Here is a 19,601-nt window from a genome sequence, read left to right as displayed (position 1 = left end):
AGTCCTGAAACATGCACACAACACACACACACACACAAAACACACACACACACCACATTCACTTCTCTCACCCACCACAGGCAGCCATCCCCCCATTCTCCGCACTCCTACACACACACACACACCCTTCCACATGCTTGAGGCACCGAAACAAGAGCCAGGTGATCTTTCTCTTTCCTGCTCCAAGTGGGAAGGATTGAACTGTGGAGCAAATGAGTGTGCTGCTCGCCCACGAGTGTGTCAGCCTTAGGAGAGTGTCCCAGCCTTGTTAGCTCCAGAGCCCTCCCTTTCCCAGGAACAAGGAGTGCGTAGGGACCTGAGCATCTGAGGCCCCCACATCCTTCCTCTTCACTCCATCCACACTGGTCTTGGGTGCTGGCAAATGCATGAGGAGGCTCTGAGTTCTGGGGAGCTCTTGGCAGGAGCTGCACCAGATAAGGGGCTCCTGCTCTGCTGGAAGTGCAGCCTAATTATAATCGTGGGAGCAGAGGAGCCCAGCCACGGATGGAGAGATGAGCTGTCTGCTTGGCAGTTCTTGAGGGACCCTTGAGAACCGTCTGTGGGAGCAAGGGTGTTTGTAACCTGAGCTTCCTCTAAGTTCAAAAACAATTCGCTGTGGGCATGCTGGGGGAAATGCAGGTGCGGGGAGAATGTATGTGTATGCACGTGAAAGTGGGTATTAGAGACAAAGTTCGCAGGGGGAAGGGTGTCTGTGCTCCAGGGTGGAAAAGAGCCAAGTCTGTGGGCAGAGGCATATACGCTAACCAGGCGTGGTGTCTGCACCTTATATTTATCCAGCGCCTTTCTTCTGAGGCGCTTTCTGCATCTCACTGATGTTATCTGCTTTGTCATCTCCATTATCCTCACAGCATAACTACCAGGTGGGCATGAAGCATGGTTAACTCTCTGTGTTTACCAGTGAAGAAACTGAGGCACCAGCGGGGCAGAGCTTTCCCTGAGGTCCACAGCTACTGGGAGCAGAGTTAGACTTAGCAACTGGGAGTTCAAGTACCAGGTCTCAGCTGGATGGATGTGATGGGGGACTCACTGGACTCGCTGTGAGAAGAAACTCAGGTGGAGAGAGAAGGGTGTCTCTCGAAGGTGTGGGCGAACACGAGGGAGGACGTTCGTTATTGAACATGTATGGCAGCCTCTGTGTGCTTCGCGAGGTAAAACCTGTTTCAGCCGTTCAGCGTGTGCATGTGTGTCTGTGCGGGTGCCTCAGTAGACCTGCGGCAGGGTAGCTGCCGTCAAGGTGCGCTGCTATGCAGTGTGGGTGTTGGGAGAGCCTGTGCATTGGGCATGGGTCAGGGGAGGATTGGCCAGGCAGTTTTGAGAAGCCGTGCATCTGCCTGTAGAGACCAAGAGGTAGATGGGCTTCAGCCATAAAATATGGCCTTCTAATTCCCCAAATTTATGTATATACTTTTACACGAATCCCACATTCACTTAATAAATATTCATTGGGTGCCAACAAAATGCAAGGCTCTGGGCCAGGCAGTGAGGCTTCAAAGATGAGTAAAGTAATGATGGCAAACCTGTCATTAAGCAGCTTAGAGATGAGCGTAATGGGTAATAGTTCACGACATCTAATAACATCCACTGCGTGCACTGTGCCCGGTGTTTTTTTATCCATTATCTCATCTAATTCTCAGCGCAGCCCTGCAGGGTATGTGTGATGATCAGAGGAGGAGATAGCAAATGGAGGAGGGAGTGAGGATTTGAACTCAGCTCTGCCCCTGGCGCTTCCACTTTGTCCTGCTACCTTTGAACGTAGAAATACGTGTTTCTTCCCTGTAAAATGTTCTTGCCCAGTCCCGCCACCTAGCTAGCTCCCGCCTGCACTTCTGGTTTTGACCATGTGGATCAACTCCTCCAAGAAACCGTCCCCTCTCCTTTCCTTAAGTCTGGGTCACGGGCCTTCCTGAGTTCCTGCCGTCATTCCAGGCTATCCCACCTGTACCCACTGGCTCCTCAAGAGCCAGCAACATTCTTAGAGGCAGAGGTTGTGTGATGAATTCCCAGCTCAAGGTACAGTATCTGGCAACTCTGCGTAGGCCCTTAGTCAATGCTTGTTTAAGGGAGTGATGGGAGGGAAAAGAGCTGCGAGAGACCCTTGTCAGGGAGCACTTTTCCCAATAGCAGATTTGTGCAGGGAGCACACTGGCTGGCTGGCCTCTGATACTCCAGCCTCTGCTTTGGGCCAGTTCCTTCAGAGGCTCTGCCTAGTCAGGGCTTCTCCATCCCAGCTCCTGCCTCCAATAGTTTGGGAGCCTAAGGAAAGCCTAGCCCCCACCTACCCACTCTATCTGCCAATCCACTCAATTTCCAGCCCAGTCAACCGACAAGTACAATGATGAAGGGAGGTGCTCTGTGTGATCTAGACTTGGAACCCCAGGGGGGGCAGTGGGTCCAGGGCAATGATGAGGTGTTTCTGGGACTTTGCCAGCAAAGAAGTGTCCAAAGGCCTGGGGAATCTTTAGGCAATTTACACGGCTGGTCTTTGAGTTTCCTTTTGAATAGGTCTTTGTGTTGCTGCATTTGAAAGCCACTGATCTGAATTGGACACTCTGACTGCTGCTGGGAGTGTGAATTGCTACCATGTTTGGGGAGGTGATCTGGCCATGATTTGCCCAAGGTCACACAGTCACAGTCCGGTGACTCCCTTCCCATGCTCTTTGGACCACCCCATTATTTCTCCTATCAGGGTTGCCCCGTGCCTTCTCAGGGATTGTGAGGACTTCAGTTTTCCTTTCAAAGATCACGACTCGAGTTTGAAAAAAACTGCATTTCACTGTTTGTTAAAGGTCTTATCCATGCAAGGTGCCAGGTTGATGGGCGATCTTAAAAAATGCCGAAATAATGGTTTGAGATTAAATTTTGTGATGAGAGTTGGGAAGGGGGAGCAGCACACATGAATCAATGACACTTGGATTATACCAACTTTAAACACAGCAGCTGCTCAGCATGAGGAAGGTGAGCTCAAAGATGACAGGAAGGAGGTGGTGGTGGACTGACCCTCAAGACGGTAGGAGAGAGGAGACGTAACAGCAGCCAGGTCACAGCTCCAGGATGCAAGCTGAGAGCTGAGGGGACGGGGCTTTGTCTTCCAGGGGGAGCCCTGGGGGCACCCTGTTACCTCCTTCCCCACTCAGCCAGTCACCCTGCCCAGACAGAGCTGGAAATGAAGGGTGGGAGGGCTCACCTCTTATAACTGCCTGCAGCCAAACGAGTGTGCAGACTGGCCTGGGCCTCCTCCTCCAACGATTTAGAGCAGAGCAGTGCGTGGGGATGTGTGGCAGTCAAGCACAGTTGAGTTGGGCTTCGGGCGAGCTGCCCTTGGCACGGCTGCCTCTGTGTCTGCGATCTCCATCCTGCTTCTCTCACTCTCTTGCTTCCTGCCAGACATCGACTTCCACCAGACGGTGAACGCCATTCCTGGGCTTCCTGCAATAATGATTCCAATAGCCCCTTTTATCTGTCCAGGACTTTACACCTTAAAAGGGACCTTGTTATTAAGGACTCTGTAGGAAGAGTTCTTCTACAATGTGACAGATGAGAAAACTGAATGAGCTCCTCAGAGGTAAAAGAGTTTACCCAAGATTTTAAGTGGAACGCTGGGACTTGAACCCAGCCATCCTGACTGCCAAATCTGGGCTATGGCCACCCATCATCAGGCCTCACTAATTAGACAGATTTAGGCTCCCTGCATTGCTGACAAATGTTTAATCTTCGGGGGAGGGGGGGCGGAGAATATTTTTTAAATATATTTTTATTGATTTCAGAGAGGAAGGGAGAGGGAGAGAGAGATAGAAACATCAATGATGCGAGAGAATCATTAATCAGCTGCCTCCTGTGTGCCCCACACTGGGGATCAAGCCCGCAATTCAGGCATGTGCCCTGACTGGGAATCAAACTGTGACCTCTTGGTTCTTAGGTCAATGCTCAACCATGCCAGCTGGGCAAAAAGTATATTTTTAAAATCATGAGAACTCAGTTACTTTCGTAATCATTATAATTACAAGTGTGATGGGAATCAGAGTTTTCTTCACTTTTTCTAAGCCCCCCTTCTCCCTAAGCACTTGTCATGCATGTATGTTGAATCAAGAAACAATAAACTAGGAAGTATTTAGCATAATGGAATGTCTACTTGAGATTTACTTTAAGAAATGAACTTTTATCTCATACCAGTTCTTTCTTTATAGCTGGTCAATTCGAAAGGTTTCATTCCCTCCACATTAAAATTACAGCAATGTTGCCTTCACAGAATCTGAATTCATGACGTTTCATTGGAATACCAAACTTGATTCCATCATCTTTGTCAGTGTTCCCGCCATGGGCATTAACTAAGTACCAAAGTGAAATGGGCTGGCAGTCTCCCCCTGGCAATGTGAGCAGAGTGTGGAAACCAGGCTTGGGAGGTGATCGCACATGGAGGCTGCCTCCAATAAGGAGAAATTTAGGAGAGATTCATATGGAGCATGGATGGGGAAAGGGTGTGGTGGGTTTGGAGGGAGATGGAAGAGACAGAGGACAAACTGCTCGCACGCTCATTAATTGTTCTAATCAATCCAGCAGAAAGGTGATTTTTCTTACTAAGTGACAGGCCAAATTGGTATTTGAACAGATGATGTGGGTTATATCCAGGTCCTGGAACAAAGGCAGTAAAGAGCTACTGTACCCAGATCACCCATAGATTTGCTTCCATGTCAGTGAGTCACTGTGGGAGAAGATGACTGCTTTCAGGATGGCAGCCAGCAGACACACACACACTCTCACACACACACTCGCACACACACACTCATTCATTTATCCAGTCTTGTCATTTCTCCCTCTGAGACACACTCTCCTGTGGTACCCACACTCGCAGTCACATCTGGGTTGGCCTCTCTGTGGCATGATGTGAAGTGTACTCTGGCAGCGCACCTCCCTGACGCCCCAGGACCTCCATTTCTGCCCTGCCCAGAGCAGTCAGTCTGGCTGCCATCAGCCCTTTAGAGCTGCCGATGCCCCAAGACCAAAGCATCCTTCAGAAGCAGAGGGAAAGGTCTAGGTGAAACTCCCAGCCCAGGGGATGGACAAGGAAACAGCCCCTCAAGGGGGTCAGAAGCGGAGCTAAAATCGGGGTGGGATGGGTATAGCTCTGGAAATCCAATCGTGCCTAAGGACAAACCCTGCCCCATGCATGGCTACAACCCTGTGCACAGGCTGTGGGTGGCTGAGGCAGTGCCTGCCGGGCCCCAGGGCTGTGCAGGAGGCTGGCTGGCCTGCTGACTCCGGGGCAGCTGCACTCCTTGCTGTGGCAAAGCCATTTGCTGCTCAGTCAGCCTCCTCCTGGCACCCTGGACTGCTAAATTGGTCTCAACTTGCTGTACTTCCACCCACCACCTTAGTCATTATTCACTGGCAGCATTCAGAGAGTGGGTGTAAAGCAGCCGAACATTATATTCCTGCTGAAAAGAGAGAGAATTGAGTATAGGCAGGCAAGGAAAGGAGAAAGGGAAGGAGCTAAGAGAAAGTGAAGGAGGCGGGGAAGCAAAGCTTGGGTGCCCAGCACCCTTTCCCCTCACCCCAATAATGTTGGAGGGTGGACGGGGCAGTGAGCATGGGTGTGTGGGTCTGGGCTCAGTAGGAGGAGCGGCAGGGGTTCTAGGGTGAGAGGGGTACACACACTACGGAGGGGCAGCACCTGCGTGGTCTGGAGGGCGGAAAGGACATCAGCTGTGGGGAGAGAAAGACCTCACCCTCCTTAGCTCCCTGTTCTTTAAGTTCTGCAGTAGGTGCTGTCACGCCCAGTGAGCCTCTGTTCCCATGTGTGATTACTTCTCATCTCTCCCCTGCTCCCTGCCTAGACTATAAACCCCTTGAACGAGCAAGTGTGTCGTGCCTCAGGTGCATAGCACCAGGCCCTGGACACAGTCAGGGCTCAGCCCCAAACGGATGGGACTGATGGCGGAGAGCCTGCCGTGGTCCTTCCTGCCCAGCCACTTCAGATCTCCCTGTGCTGCCTAGGGGCCTCCAGATCTGGGGACTGAGGCAGCCAAGAGTAGCAGGAATGACAGAGGAGCTTCTGGGTTGGCCTCCCATCTTGGGGAGGAAGTTGCAGGGAGAGAAAGCGGACCAGCTAGGGAAGCGGACACTCAGAGCGCCGTGTCCTGGTGCAGAGGCTCCGGTGCGGTGCGGCTCCTGGATGGCTCATCCAGCATTACACTGGGGCTGGCAGGAGGTGACCAGGAGTGGCTCTCACATCAGACAGCAGAGACATCGCCGGGCAAGGTCAGTGTGACCTTGACAGGAGATTCGCTGAGTCCCTGATAAGATTTGTTTGGTCTTCCAGGGACAGGGTGGAAGGGGAACACAGCAACAACCCACGCCAGCTTGGAACCCGGTGGGCCCCCACCCCTTTCCCCTCCCACCCTCTTCTCCAGTAAGATAATGGGGAAACTCTGAGAACAAAAGCCGCTACACGGCTAGGGAGGCAGGGACACTGGGAAACCACACTCCGAATGTCAAGGGTCAGAAGTCTGGGGAGTGAGCCCTGCTCTTGACCTTCTGCCAGTCGCTAAGAGGCAGACTGTCTGAGTGTCTCCGGAGGCCTGTGCGTCTGCCTCAGCGGTGAGGTCGGGGGCGGAGGGGCTTCAGAAGGCACTTGAAGCACTCAGGACCCTCCCTTATTGGTTGCAACCTTCAGACTCCGCTGCTTGGGCTCCCTTCTGCGCCTCGGGGAAGGGCATCTCAGCAGTGCACGAGGAGGAGGAGGAGGGGGGAAGGATTAGACTGGGCTCACGTCTTGGGGAGACAGCCTCCCCCTCCGTGCTGATCAAATTCCCCCAGCCCCCACGTCTCGGTGGCGCCAGCAGACAAACCGCACTGCAGGCAGGTGGGGGAAAGCGAGCCCCAGGCAGCCCCCAGCCGCCACCTGCCCTGGAAAGGGAGCTGCCGGACCAGGAGGGCCTCCAGCTGCCTGCCTCCTCCCTGGCTGGCCTGCAGCCTCCCCTGCCTGAAGGCTCGGCACCAGCTCGGGGCACCTGGGGGCAGGACGAGGGGCTTTTCCTGACGCGACATTTCCTCATCCACCTGGAAGACTGGAAGCCAGGCTTTCAGCTTCCCCAGACCCCCCTCCTAGCAGCGCCTGGGCCATCTGTTCACTTAGAAACTTTCTATTTTGGACGGAGTTACTTCTATGCTAGAGCTACAGCAGGGACCTCCAAGTTCAGGGTCCAAGACTTACCTAGAAACTAAAGAGCCTGCGTTGAAGAAAGGGCCAGTACTCTGCATAGAAACACACTATCTCAGGGTTGAAGGGATCTTTAAGTCCCAGTCTATCTGCCGCCTTCCACCCCCTCCTCCTGCCCCCTAGCAAAATCTCCTCCCCCAAGTTGTCTCTTCCTCCCTACTTACTTCCAAGAATTGTTGTTCTGGACCCAGGAACACAGTTCTTTCTATTTTAGTTCCATTCCTTCAAAGTCATAGAATGCTATGTCCCTGTCAAGCACTCTACCAGGGCCTGGGAGGAGACCCCTCCACCAGGCCTGGAATTGGGGGAGGAGACAGGTACCTTAAAATGTATCACTATACCAAGATGTAGAATTTGAGAAGGACCCTGTGGGCTGGCTGTGATTTTTTTTTTTAATTTTTAAAATTTGTATTCAATTGTTTATTTATGGTTCATCCTCACCCAAGGATATTTTTTCCATTGATTTTTAGAGAGAGTGGAAAGGAGGGGGAGAGAAAGAGAGAGAGAAACATTGATGTGAGAGAGACACATCGATTGGTTGCCTCCCGCACGCGCACCAACCAGGGCCAGGGATTGAGCCCGCAACCGAGGTACGTGCCCTTGACTGGAATCGAACCCGAGACCCTTCAGTCTGCAGGCTGATGCTCTGTCCACTGAGCCTAACTGGCTGGGGCTGGCTGTGATTTTAAGAGATGGAGGGAGAGGGTGGCAGAAATGGGGACAATAAGTGGCAGGGAAACAAAGGCAAGTCGAGTCAGATTGAGGAGCGCCCTGCCCACCCAGCTCCAGGTCCGCGTGCTGATTGGCAGCAGTGGGGAGCCATGGCAGTCATAGGAGAGGACTGGCACATAGCAGAGCTGGGTTTTAGCAGGCTCATCTAGCAATGGAGTATAGAATGGAGGTGAGGGGGGAACACTTTCTAGAAATAACATCATTTATTAGAACGCCTCTCTGTCCTCCCTGTCTGTGCGTTGATAGCTCATGTTCCTAGAGAGGTCACACAGCCTGGAAATGTGGGGGAGCCAGGCCTCCAGGAGAGGGGAGTTCCTAGTCCAAGGTCAAAGGTCAGGGTTAATGTGCCGTGTGGAGGACTTATAACAGGAGACATGGCTAACACCTTGCTGTGGACCTGGGACCAATCACAGCTGGCTTTTCTTTCTTTGCTTGTTTTTTACGGCTGAAGACACAGAGGCCCGACTGGAGGGCCTTGCCCAGGGTCCCAAGGCTGGCTGGTGGCAGAACCAGAGCTGTGCTCCCACTTCAGGGCTCTTTCCTGTCGCCCACTGGTAACGGGGAGCGAGGACTGCAGGGCCGGTAGAGTTAGTTAATCAGATCCTCAACCATGAGTGTTCGGCTGGTGGGCCCCAGGGACACACGAGAACACGTCCACAGTGGGTGCTCTCAGTCTCTGGATTTCTCCCCAGCAGGCCCAGGGATGCCTGGACGTCAGGAACAGCCGAGACCCATGACCTCCGTTTTCTCTTCTGTCTTCTTTCTTGCTCTCTGGCTGCTTTGACATTTTATTTTCCTCCGTTCCTCTGCCTTTTCCTTGGTTCTGAGAAGTTCCCAGCTGATGTGACAATGAATCTTACTATCAGTTGCAGTTGCTACCAGTTGGCACCTTTCAGAAATGAGAAACCAGTTCTCTGCCTCTGTCTCATCTGAGCTCTTCAAACCAAATCCAAACAAAACACAAAGGTTGTGGGTGCCAATCAGCCGTGCTAACCGCCCAGGGTGTTGATGCCGCATGGGCAGAGAGTCCCAGACAGGAGGCAGGTCTTGTCAAGCAGGGACCTCCATTACTCTCAGGGGAACAGGGTGCCAGGGGTCCCCTGCCACAGCCATGAAGCCCTCAGAACACTATTCCCCACCTTCTTCTGGAAGGCTCCTCAGCCTGGCACCTGCCCAAGAGCTTGCTTCTTTTTTTTTTTTTTAATTTATTTTTATTGATTTCAGAGATGAAGGGAGAGGGAGAGATAGAGATAGAAACATCAATGATGAGCGAGTATCATTGATTGGCTGCCTCCTGCCCACCCCCTGCTGGGGATTGGACCCGCAACCTGGCATATGCCCTTGACTGGAATCGAACCTGGGACCCTTCAGTCCACAGGCTGATGCTCTATCCACTGAGCCAAACCAGCTAGTGCTTGCTTCTTGCTTGCTAACTACCTGCATAGTCAAGGGAGGGCAACGCCAGGGCAGTGTCCTGTGAAGCCTCTGGTGAAGACACCTGTACACAGCGCCTTCCTCCAGAAATAACTCAGCCCCTGCCATGTCCACTTCACCTGGATGGCAACCACAGCCCTGGCAGAGGGAGCAGGCAGTCCTAAAGGTGAGGCATGGGCTTTTTCATGCTTGAAGATTCCATGAAACAAGTGTGGCAAGTTTGGGAGCGGACAGCAGAAGGAATCAGAGACCAGTGTTTGGATCCCAGCTATGCACACTGTCTGTTAGCTGTGTGGCTTTGGGCAGGTCACTTAGCCGCTCTGAGCCTCATTTTTCTCATCTGTAAAATGCATTGTGTCCCATAGGGAATTTTTATGAAAATTCCATGAGCCAATATGAGTAAAGACCCATGAAACATAGTAGGAGCTTCATTTGTGTTAACCTCAGCCCCTTCCCATCAGCTCCAAGGGAAGGAAGCCAGGCATAGGAGTAAGTTCTCTATTTGGGAGGCTCCAGAGCCCGTGGTCCAGACACATGTCCGGGGGTCAGGGAGGGACAGCTTTGGAGTCAGGCAGCGCTCTCTGTGACAACTACCTTCTTATGTGCTTCCTCTGCAAAGGGAGAGCATTGTAGCTGAAAACAATGTGAGGGAACCGCTCCACCTTGTCACTGCGGGTCTCCATCCACTCAGTCAATTTGACTGAATTTTGACTTGTGATATGAGGCAGAATCAGTGAGGGAGACATTGAATATCCTCGGTTGAGACTCGGTGCTGAAAGTGTATCTTGCTCACGTTGGCTTGTGCCACGTGTGTGAAGGAGAGAAGGAGGTGGGAGGCAGGCCCAGAGGCCAGGGCTCAGCTGGGAGTGCCCTCTGCCTCAGGGAGGACCCCACAGCTCCACTCCAGCACCTGGAGGACGGTTTCTCCCCAGGGCGAAGGGCTGGATGGACGGGGTAGATACTGTGTCTCTTTCTTCCTTCCTCCTGCCTCTTGCTTTAAGGCCAAGGTCTTTCCCATTTGGATTGTTTTCTGGATTAGGCACCACGGAAGGTTAGGAAAGGGGGAGAAAGAAAAACAAGTAAACTGAAACTTCTCTGTGCATTCAGTTGAGGGGGATGCACAGATGTGAGGGGGCCCAGGGTCTGGCTGCATCCCAGGAGCGTGCAGACAACTGAAGTTGAATTCTGCGCTGGAAAATGAGGTCATTTATTGCACCTACCTGGGGTGGCGGGGCCTGGTGGACCAAGGAGCAGCTGCTCCTGTTTGACACATTCCCCAGCAGGGACACAGACACCGATCCTCCCCGCGAAACAAGCAGGGGGCATTGAATGCACCTTCCACTGCCTTCTCCTCGTCCTCTGGATGCTTTTTTTTTTTTAAGTAGAAGAAACTTCACTTTAATAGTGAGGCCCAGAGAGTTGAAGGGATTTCCTCCAGGGCACACAGCACACAGCCGTTAGGTTTCTGATCTGACCAGTCCCGCGGTTTCTCTGTCCTAGCGTGTTGGTATCTACTGGGGAGAAGGCAGTGCCTCTACCAGCATGGGGCTCACATGGCATTTAGGGGGAGGGGATGCCAGCCCAGCTGCAGGAGCCTCTATTCTGGGACCAGGAGAGTTTGAAAAGATCTCAAAGCGCTGCCCAGGAACAGAGAAGTCCTGGCACTTGCCTGGGGCCGTCTCTGCCCCCCACCCTAAATCGGGCATCCGCCTGCCCACCTCCCAACAGAGTTCGAAGGACTGACTGCCCTCTCACCGTCCCTGGGACAGTCGATGAACCACCCCTTGACTGTGCTCTGTGACTGAGAAGCTGACAGAGACGCGGATCTCGTTAAGGGAACCCAGGCCTGCTTCAGATGTCTCTGCCCAGTAGGTCCCTCAGAGATGGCCCAGGACTTGGCAGCACAAACCCTCCCGCACACTTTCCACCAGCAGCTGAGGACTGTGCTCCATCACCCGAACCGGAGCAACCAGCGCCGGGACAGGGACAGGGAGGTGCGGGGACTTCTGGGAGCAGTCAGTTGCAGATCTGGTCTCATCAAGGTGCTGCCTCCCTGCCTCCCCCAGACCTGTGCTGGCTTTACAGCGCTTTTGAGGCAGCCGGGACGGCCATCTGCAGGGGTGCAGTGGCGGGGGACCCCACTTCCCTGAGGACCAGAAGGCCTTATAGGAGCTCAGCCTTTGCAGGCAAATATGTTTCCACATTGAGTCGCAGAAGGGCGCCGGCAGAAGGCAGTCTGGCTTCTAAGAGCAGTTGGTGACGATGACGGTTTCTTTTGCAAGGAAACCAGGGGTGTTCAGTGTGCACTAGCCCCTGTGCAAGACTAAGCCTCGCTCAGGGCAAACCAGCCCTGCGCTGCCTGCAGGTCACTCTTTCTGGCCAGGCCCCTGTCCCCTCCTTGCCCCTCCCTGGACTCGGGTGAAAGGACCCCCACAGGTGAAGTTTCGTTTTCCTCAAGGAGGTAGTGGTGGACGTGTGGGCTGGGAGTGGAGGCCAGAGACAGCGCTGCAGCCCAGGAGGACGGCAGGGCTGAGATGCACAGACATGCCTCTGGGAGGCCCGGGCGGCCTGCCCTGAGCCACCTGTGGCTGGAGCACCGAGCACTGCAGAGCAGGAGAGGCTACCGCTGAACACACCTCGCCTCTACCCTCTGTTCACCAAGGCCAGAGGCTGGGACTGCTCCCCCTGCACAGCGAGCTCCTGACTGTCTGCTCCTCTCCTTGAGCGTCCGGAGTCCTGCCTAGCCCAGACGACACCAAGGGGCCAGCGGGGTGTTACTATCCACCGGTCAGATCAGTGATTACTTTTAAGAGCAATTTCTTATAAACAATTGATAAGTGATTACTCATCTTTTTAAAAATCTAATCTCTAAATGCCCCAAATGGAAATGTCCCCAGTTCTTTAGATGACGAAAGAAAAATGGTGGAGACCAGGGACCTGCAGAGTTGGAGAGAAATAGATCAGGAGTTTGAGCCTAGCCTTAGAGCCCAGCGGTGTCTTGAGTCACCAAGTCCCATATGTTTAAAAATAGCAACAAAAACCAGCTGCCATTGGTTAAGCTCTTGCTTATATCCTGGTGCCTTTACAATTAAAATGTCACTCCATATGTACAGAAGCCCTGTGAGGCGGGCACTGCCGTCAGCTCCGGTCTGCAGAAGGAAGCAGAAGTGTGGAGAGGCTGCAGTGGGGCCAAGGACTAGGGTGAACCCACAGCGCAGGGAGTGATGAAGCAGGGGCTGGGCTACAGGGCAGAGTTAGGGTGAGGTCTGGAGGAGCCGCAGGCCTGCGGGGAGGTGGGTGGATAGGGGCCAGGGGGACCACCGCCAGGGGTGAGTCTACTGCTGGAGATAAAGAACCAGAGTAGCGACTCACCACAACTCAGGGGCAAAGCCAGGCACTGCACTTGCCAATATAAAACCTGAGGCCTTACCTGTGGGTCTGTCAGGTGGGGATCTGTGGGTCTCTCGGGGTGCTTTGGGGTGCAGCTTGCACCAGATCATGTGTGCATGGTGCTTAGTCCAAACCTAAGGAAACGCTCAGCTCTGGGAGCTGAAGAGGAAGCTCTTCCCCCTCTTGGCATCACCGGCCTTTGGTCCTGCTTGGACATCCTCCTCTGGCAGAGGAGCTGGGAGGGGAGGGCAGCTCCCGTGGCCTTTCCTGGGCGCTGAGCCATGGGGAGGCTGGTGATCAGCTTTTCCAGAGGAGGCTCCCGACAGCTTCCAGGTCCTGGTTCTTCAGGGAGACAGAGACTTAAGGATCCCCAGCTGTGCGGGGGAGGGAGGGGGGAGGCAGCGGGAAGGAAGCCCTGCTCAGCGATCTGCCAACATGCTTCACCCCCCACCCCCTTTCTTGGAGAAAAGAGCTGCGAGGCTGAGAGGGAGCTGGAGGAGCCAGGACTAAGCCCTGGGAGCAGGAGGGGTGAGAGCTGAGCAGACACTGCCGTCCAGAGCCCTGTGCCTGGGAGGGTCTCACGAGGAGCAGCCGAGTGAAGGAGACCCCCAGGTCTGGGAGCACTGCTGAAGCCACCTGCCCGCCCCATCCTAAAGGTGACGCCTTTCTGCCAAGTCAGGAGGTGGAGTCAAGAGCCTGGCAAGCTCGGGAACACTTCTTAGAGCCAGGAGAGAAAGGGAGGGAGTGAGGGAGAGAAAAGGGGCAGGTGGGTGAGTTTATAAATTTAGCTTCCAGCCTTCCTCTCCTGTGTCTTTGTCAGCTCAGGCTGCTATAACAAAATACCACAGTGGGTGACGGAAACAATAACCATTCATTCCTCACAGTGCTGGGGGCTGGGAGGTCTCAGGTCAAGGTGCTGGCAGATTTGGCCTCTGCTGAGAGCCCACTTCCTGGTTTGCAGATGGCCACCTTCCTGCTGGGTCCTCCTGGTGGAGAAAGAGCATCCTGGTCTCTTACTCTTCTTATCTTATAAGGGCACTAATCCCGTCAAGGGGCTCCATCCTTGTGACCCCATCTGACCTCATCACTCCCCCCCACCCCCCCAAAGGCTCCACCTCCAAATACCACCTTGGGGTTAGGCCTTCAACGTGTGAATTTGGGGGGATAGAAACATTCAGTCCATAGCTCCGAGCATCTGTTGGGCTGTAGTGTGCAACCCTGTGCTGACAGCAATGGGCGCACAAAGCAGGAAGGTCAGGGTTAAGCCCCTGTGAGGAACTGAGCAACTGAGGGAGAGAGCAGCACTGTCCCCCATCAGGAGACGGTGCTTAGGGGCCCACCCAGGTGGGTTTGAATCCTTCTCCACCTCTCATCCCCAGGTGGCCTGGGACCAGTTCCTTGTTCTCTCTGACCCCAGTCTCCTCACTGGTAAATGGGGAGGAAAGAAATAAACCACCTTGTAGAAATGTGTTTAAGTGACATTTTCATTAAAGTATAATATACATACAGAAATATCCACAAATCGTGGATGGACAGTCAGATGACTTTTCACAGTTCTCACGTAAATAAAACCCGAGGCAGAAGATAGAACATAACGGTATCCAGGAGCCCCTCTGCTCCTCTTCGGATTACGTCCACCCTTCCCCCTGGCACCAACGCTTACCTCCCTGTAAACATCTTCTTAAGAGACTCTCAGGTATGCATCCTTGGGGAGGCCGGTCCTGTGGTTGTGTGCAACCGTAGTTCTGGCATTCTCTAGCTCCGGAACGTGCTACTGCACAAATATTCCACTGAGGATATTTGTCAATTCCACTGGGGATTGAGGTTTCCAGTGTTTCCGGTTGGGGACTCTTACACATAATGCTGCTAGGTCTTTGGGTAAACTTTTTAGTAAACTCGGGAACATGTCTCCTGGGTGCACACCTCGAAGTGGAACCGCTGGGGCAGGAGGTGTGCATCTGCCAGCCCCTCTCAGTGAGGTCGAGGGCGTCTGCCCTGCCCCCAGCGCTGTGAGACAGCCCCACTTGCGTCACATCCTCGCCAAAACTTGATGTCATGGGACTTTTTCGTTTACCCACTGTAATGGTTGTGCAGTGGTATTTACTAGTAATCATGGTTTTAATTTGCATTATCCTGATGAATGCCTGTCTATACATTTTTTTGCCTTTTGCATATTCTGTTTTATGAAGTGCCTACTTAAATTCTCTTGTCCATTTTTAATTTGGTTTCTGCCTTTTCATTAGAGTTTTACATGAGCTCTTTTTGGTATTCGGATGGGAGTCCTTTGTCAAATATGTGTCTTAGAAACACCTCCTTCCACTCTGTTTTGCCGTTTAATTTCAGTGGTGCCCTCTGAGGAAGAGAGATTCTTAATTTGTCAATATTTTTTTCCTGTGTGGTTAATGTTTTGGATGTCCTGGTTAAGAAATGTTTGTCTATCCAAAGGCGAAGAAGTTGTTCTTCTGTGTTTCCTTCTAGAAGCTTTCGTATGTTACCTTTCATATTTCTATCTACAAGTCATCTGGAACTATTTGTGTGTGGGGTGAAATAGGAGTCAAAATTCACTTCTTTTATAAATGGGTACCAGCCAACCAGCAGCAATTAATAAACGTAACTTTACTTTCCCACTGCTCTGCACTGTCCCCTTTGTCATAGATCAAGTGGCAGGACTGTTTCTGGACTCTGTTCTGTCCTGTGGTCATTTTCTCCAGCTGTTTGTCAACCCGACATTGTCTTCATTACTCTACTTCAGAGTCTTGAAATCTGGTAACATGCACCCTCCAGCTTTGTTCTTTTCAAGATGGTCTTGGTTATTCCTGTCCCTTTGCATGTTATTATACAGGGTATCCCCCCCAAAAATGTGAACATACTTTAACAGCTGATAGCTCAATTTTGAAAATGAAGTGTATTTTAATAAACATTGCCTTTATAATTATTCAAAGTGTGTGAATACATTTTGGGGGGACACCCTATATAAGTGCTGGGATTTTGATTGGGGCTGTATTGACCCTGTAGATGGATTAGGAGAGAATGAACATCGTTAGAATATTCAGTCTTCCGAATCCATGAACCTGACATATGTCTGCCTCTGCTTAGATTCCCTTTAATTTATCATAACAGTATTTATAGTTTTCAGTGTAGAGATCATGTACAATGTTAGTTGTTCCCAGGCATATACATTTTCTAAATGGCACGTTTTTAAATTTTTTTTTAATTTGGTGCTAGTATATAGAAGTGCAATTGTTTTTTGTATACAGACCTTGAATCCAGACCCTTTGCTACATTTATTGCAAGAATTAAATGAGGTCATGGATAAACCCCAGGCATATTGCGAGGGGCTCACTAACTCCTGTCTGTGTGCAAAAGAACTGAGGCAGGACAGGGACTCAGTACCAAAGGTGCACTTAGTGAAGGGGGTCATCAGGATGAGAAGGTCAGTGAGCCCTGGAGGGCAGGACTTGCCTGGCCAGTTGAAGGAGGGAGAAAACCATCTTGCATGGGCTTGAGAAAGGTGGAAGAGACCTGAGTGGATTGTAATGGTGGTGCATCCACTCTGTCATTGATCCTCGTGCATCCACTCTGTCATTGATCCTCACTGCACATGCGGTCACATGCAAGGTCATTTCCAGAGATGAGGAAAGGGCTCAGCACGAGGAAGGAAGTGGAAAGGTAGGTCTCACCACTTCATGGAGAGGTTGTCGAACACGAGCAGATGGTGGCATTGGTCTTGGTGAGCTCGGCCATGGGAGCAGAAAAGGTTATCAAGGAAGATAAGTGATGGGAGTGTTGAAATCCGTGTTTAGAAGACCTTCGTGCAGAATGGGAGGCAGCAGGCCATCCTGAAGGTTGTGGCCACAGGGTGGGCCTGGGATGATGCAGACCCTCAGAGAGGAAGGAGGGAGCAGCGCAGAGGAGTCACAGATCAGGCAGCTAATCTCATGATTAAATCTAAACCCAAAACAATAAACAGTCCTGCATCTGCTCCGCTGGACCCCCTCTTCCAGGGCCGTGGGCTGGCTCCCGCTCCTGTTACACACTGAACTCATTAACCTTCGAAGGGCCGCTCCCTCCGGCCTCCCAGAGGTGACCCGCCTTGGCTGGCGCTCGTCCTGTTAGCTCAGTCCTTTCATCCGGTGACTCCCTTTTAAATGGCTCTGCTGTGCCCTGCGCTCCCTCAGCATGAGGCTGAACTTTGCAGTGGCGGCGGACACCAACAATCCTTTCTCTCTTCTCAAAGTGTGTTTGGTTGTTGATCTCACCAGAGCCTCTCAAAGTGTCTGTATCTGAGAGAGCAGTCCTGACGCGGCCCCAGAGAGATGATGAAGGGAGCGCAGGAGAGAATGACTCACTCAGGACCTCACAGCTAGTCAGTGGTCCAGAGGAGAAAGTTCAGGCCCCTAGTCCAGTGATGGCGAACCTTTTGAGCTCAGCGTGTCAGCATTTTGAAAAACCCTAACTTAACTCTGGTGCTGTGTCACATATAGAAATTTTTTGATATTTGCAACCATAGTAAAACAGAGACTTATATTTTTGATATTTATTTTATATATTTAAATGCCATTTAACAAAGAAAAATCAACCAAAAAAATGAGTTCGCGTGTCACCTCTGACACGCGTGTCATAGGTTCGCCATCACTGCCCTAGTCCATTGTCATTTCTACTCCACCGTTTAAAGCAGTGGTTCTCAACCTTCCTAATGCCGTGACCCTTTAATACAGTTCCTCATGTTGTGGTGACCCCCAATGTCATTGTTACAAATTGAACATAATTAAAGCATAGTGATTAATCACAAAAACAATATGTAATTATATATGTGTTTTCCGATGGTCTTAGGTGACCCCTGTGAAAGGGTCGTTCAACCCCCAAAGGGGTCGCGACCCACAGGTTGAGAACCATTGGTTTAAAGAAATCAACCAGAGGAGGCGGGGTGGCTATAGCTTGGGCAACACTGAGATTCCTGTATTGGGTTCGTTTTGACTCTCATACAATTCTCTTCTGGACTTGGAAGATGTCCATGGAACAAAGGAAGTACGGCCCCCAGAGACCTCTCCCCTTCTTCTGTCTTCCTGCCCCAGTGGCGAGGCCTGGAGCTGGGCAGGCAAGATGCGGCAGCTTTGAAGGCCAGATGTGCCGAGGGCTAGGCGGGCGGGCAGTCATCCTCTGAGGCCTGCAGTTTCAGCCGGTGTCCTGGGCCCTTCCCTCCTGCGCCCCAGCCAAGCCAGCTTCTCAGCAGTGTCTTCCTCACGCTCTCCTTGCTGGGACAAACTGCTACTCTCTGTAAGCTGCAGTCCCTCGTCTAGAAAGAGCTGTCTGCCTCCCCAGAGCAGCCAGGTGGGGAGGAGGGAGTGAAGCAGAAACAGGCTGCCTGCTTGGAAAAGGCTTTCTGTGGAAACCTTTCTGGGCCTCCAGCTACGCCACCTCTTTCCCACGAGACACTCCTGAGACACAGCTGAGCCTCCCCGAGCCGTCTCCCCCGAGACCAGCGAAGCCACTGGAGAGATGGTTGGGCTCAGACACCTTCCTCTGAACTTTTCCCCAGAGCTGTTCCACTCCACCCACTTTCCAGGCCCAGGGACACGCCCTGGCAGGTGAGGATGGAAGGCAAACTGCCAGATTTTACTTAAAATACCAAATGGGACTAGCCTTCATGGAGCACCTACTCTATGCGTCAGACACTTTACACGTACGATCACATTGTCTAATCTTTAGAGCAACCCCAGGGCGTACATATTAGTGCTTTTCAGCTGAGAAAGACTTTGTCTCCAGGGACCATTTGCAGTGTCTATGACATTTTTGTCACAACTGGGCGGGAGAGGGGTGGAGAGTAGGTATAGTTGGCATCTGATAAATAGAGGCCAGGGATGCTGCTAAACTTTCCTGAATACACAGGACAGCCCCTTTACAACAAAGAATGATCTAGCCCAGTCTCAACCCTTGGCTGCACATTAGATCACCTGGGAATCTTTTTTAAAATCCTGATTCTGGGGCTCCCCTCCCGGAAATTCTGTTTCTCTGTTATAGGGAGGGGCCACAACATTAGTAACAAAGAAACAATTTCCAGAGGATGAGGCCCAGAAATCAGGATTTTAAAAAGATTCCCAGGTGATTCTAATGTGCAGCCAAGGTTGAGAACCACTGCTCTAGCCCAACTTGTCAATATGCCAAGGCTGCAAACCCAATTGCAATTTACAAATGCACACAGAGACACTGGAGTTCAGAGCTAAGCAGCTTCCCCGAGACCGTACGGCTGGGCAGCAGCCAAGCTGCGAGCTGTCCACATCTGTCTGACCCAAAAGCTTATACTTCTTTGGTTACAAAATGCCCTGTTCAAGAGCAATTGCCCACGAAGTCCCACCTGTCCGGGGAGAGGACAGGTTTTTCTCACTCTGTAAGCAGACAGGCATCTGCACCCGCCAACCAGAAGCCCGTGAGCTTACAGGTGTGAGCTCCACCTCTTCCCTCCAGAAATTTGGGATCTCACCTAGTGGTTACAATATGTGCACATGGAGGGGCCTGGTAAATGCCAGTTGAGGGTATTACCCAAAAGCCCACGGGCATCAGAAGGAGTGTGGGTCCCGGTGGGGATCAGGGATGCCTCCCTATGGGAGGGCGGGACTAGAGTAGGTCTTGGGAGCCTCTAGTGGGGCCTCGGTGCTCAGGGGAGAATTGGGGTCCTGACATCTGGGAGAATGAGCCTGACTCTGAGGCCAGGCCTGGGCGGGGGAAGCAGGGCTCTGGTTTGGCAGACAAGTGATAGAATAGACCACTCACTCTCGCCTCTGTCTCCTTCTTGGTCTGACATTTCCCT

General features: G+C 52.1%; 1 protein-coding gene across 1 annotated transcript in view; it reads left to right on the top strand.

The window, feature by feature from the left end:
- LZTS1 (leucine zipper tumor suppressor 1) overlaps positions 1 to 19,601 on the top strand; it is a 51,940-nt gene that overhangs the window by 850 nt on the left and 31,489 nt on the right. The window lies entirely within an intron of this gene.

The sequence above is a fragment of the Myotis lucifugus genome, unplaced genomic scaffold, assembly GCF_000147115.1.
Source record: "Myotis lucifugus unplaced genomic scaffold, Myoluc2.0 scaffold_467, whole genome shotgun sequence".
In the NCBI taxonomy this organism is placed as follows: Eukaryota; Metazoa; Chordata; class Mammalia; order Chiroptera; family Vespertilionidae; genus Myotis; species Myotis lucifugus.
This window is presented reverse-complemented; position numbering and strand designations above follow the sequence as displayed.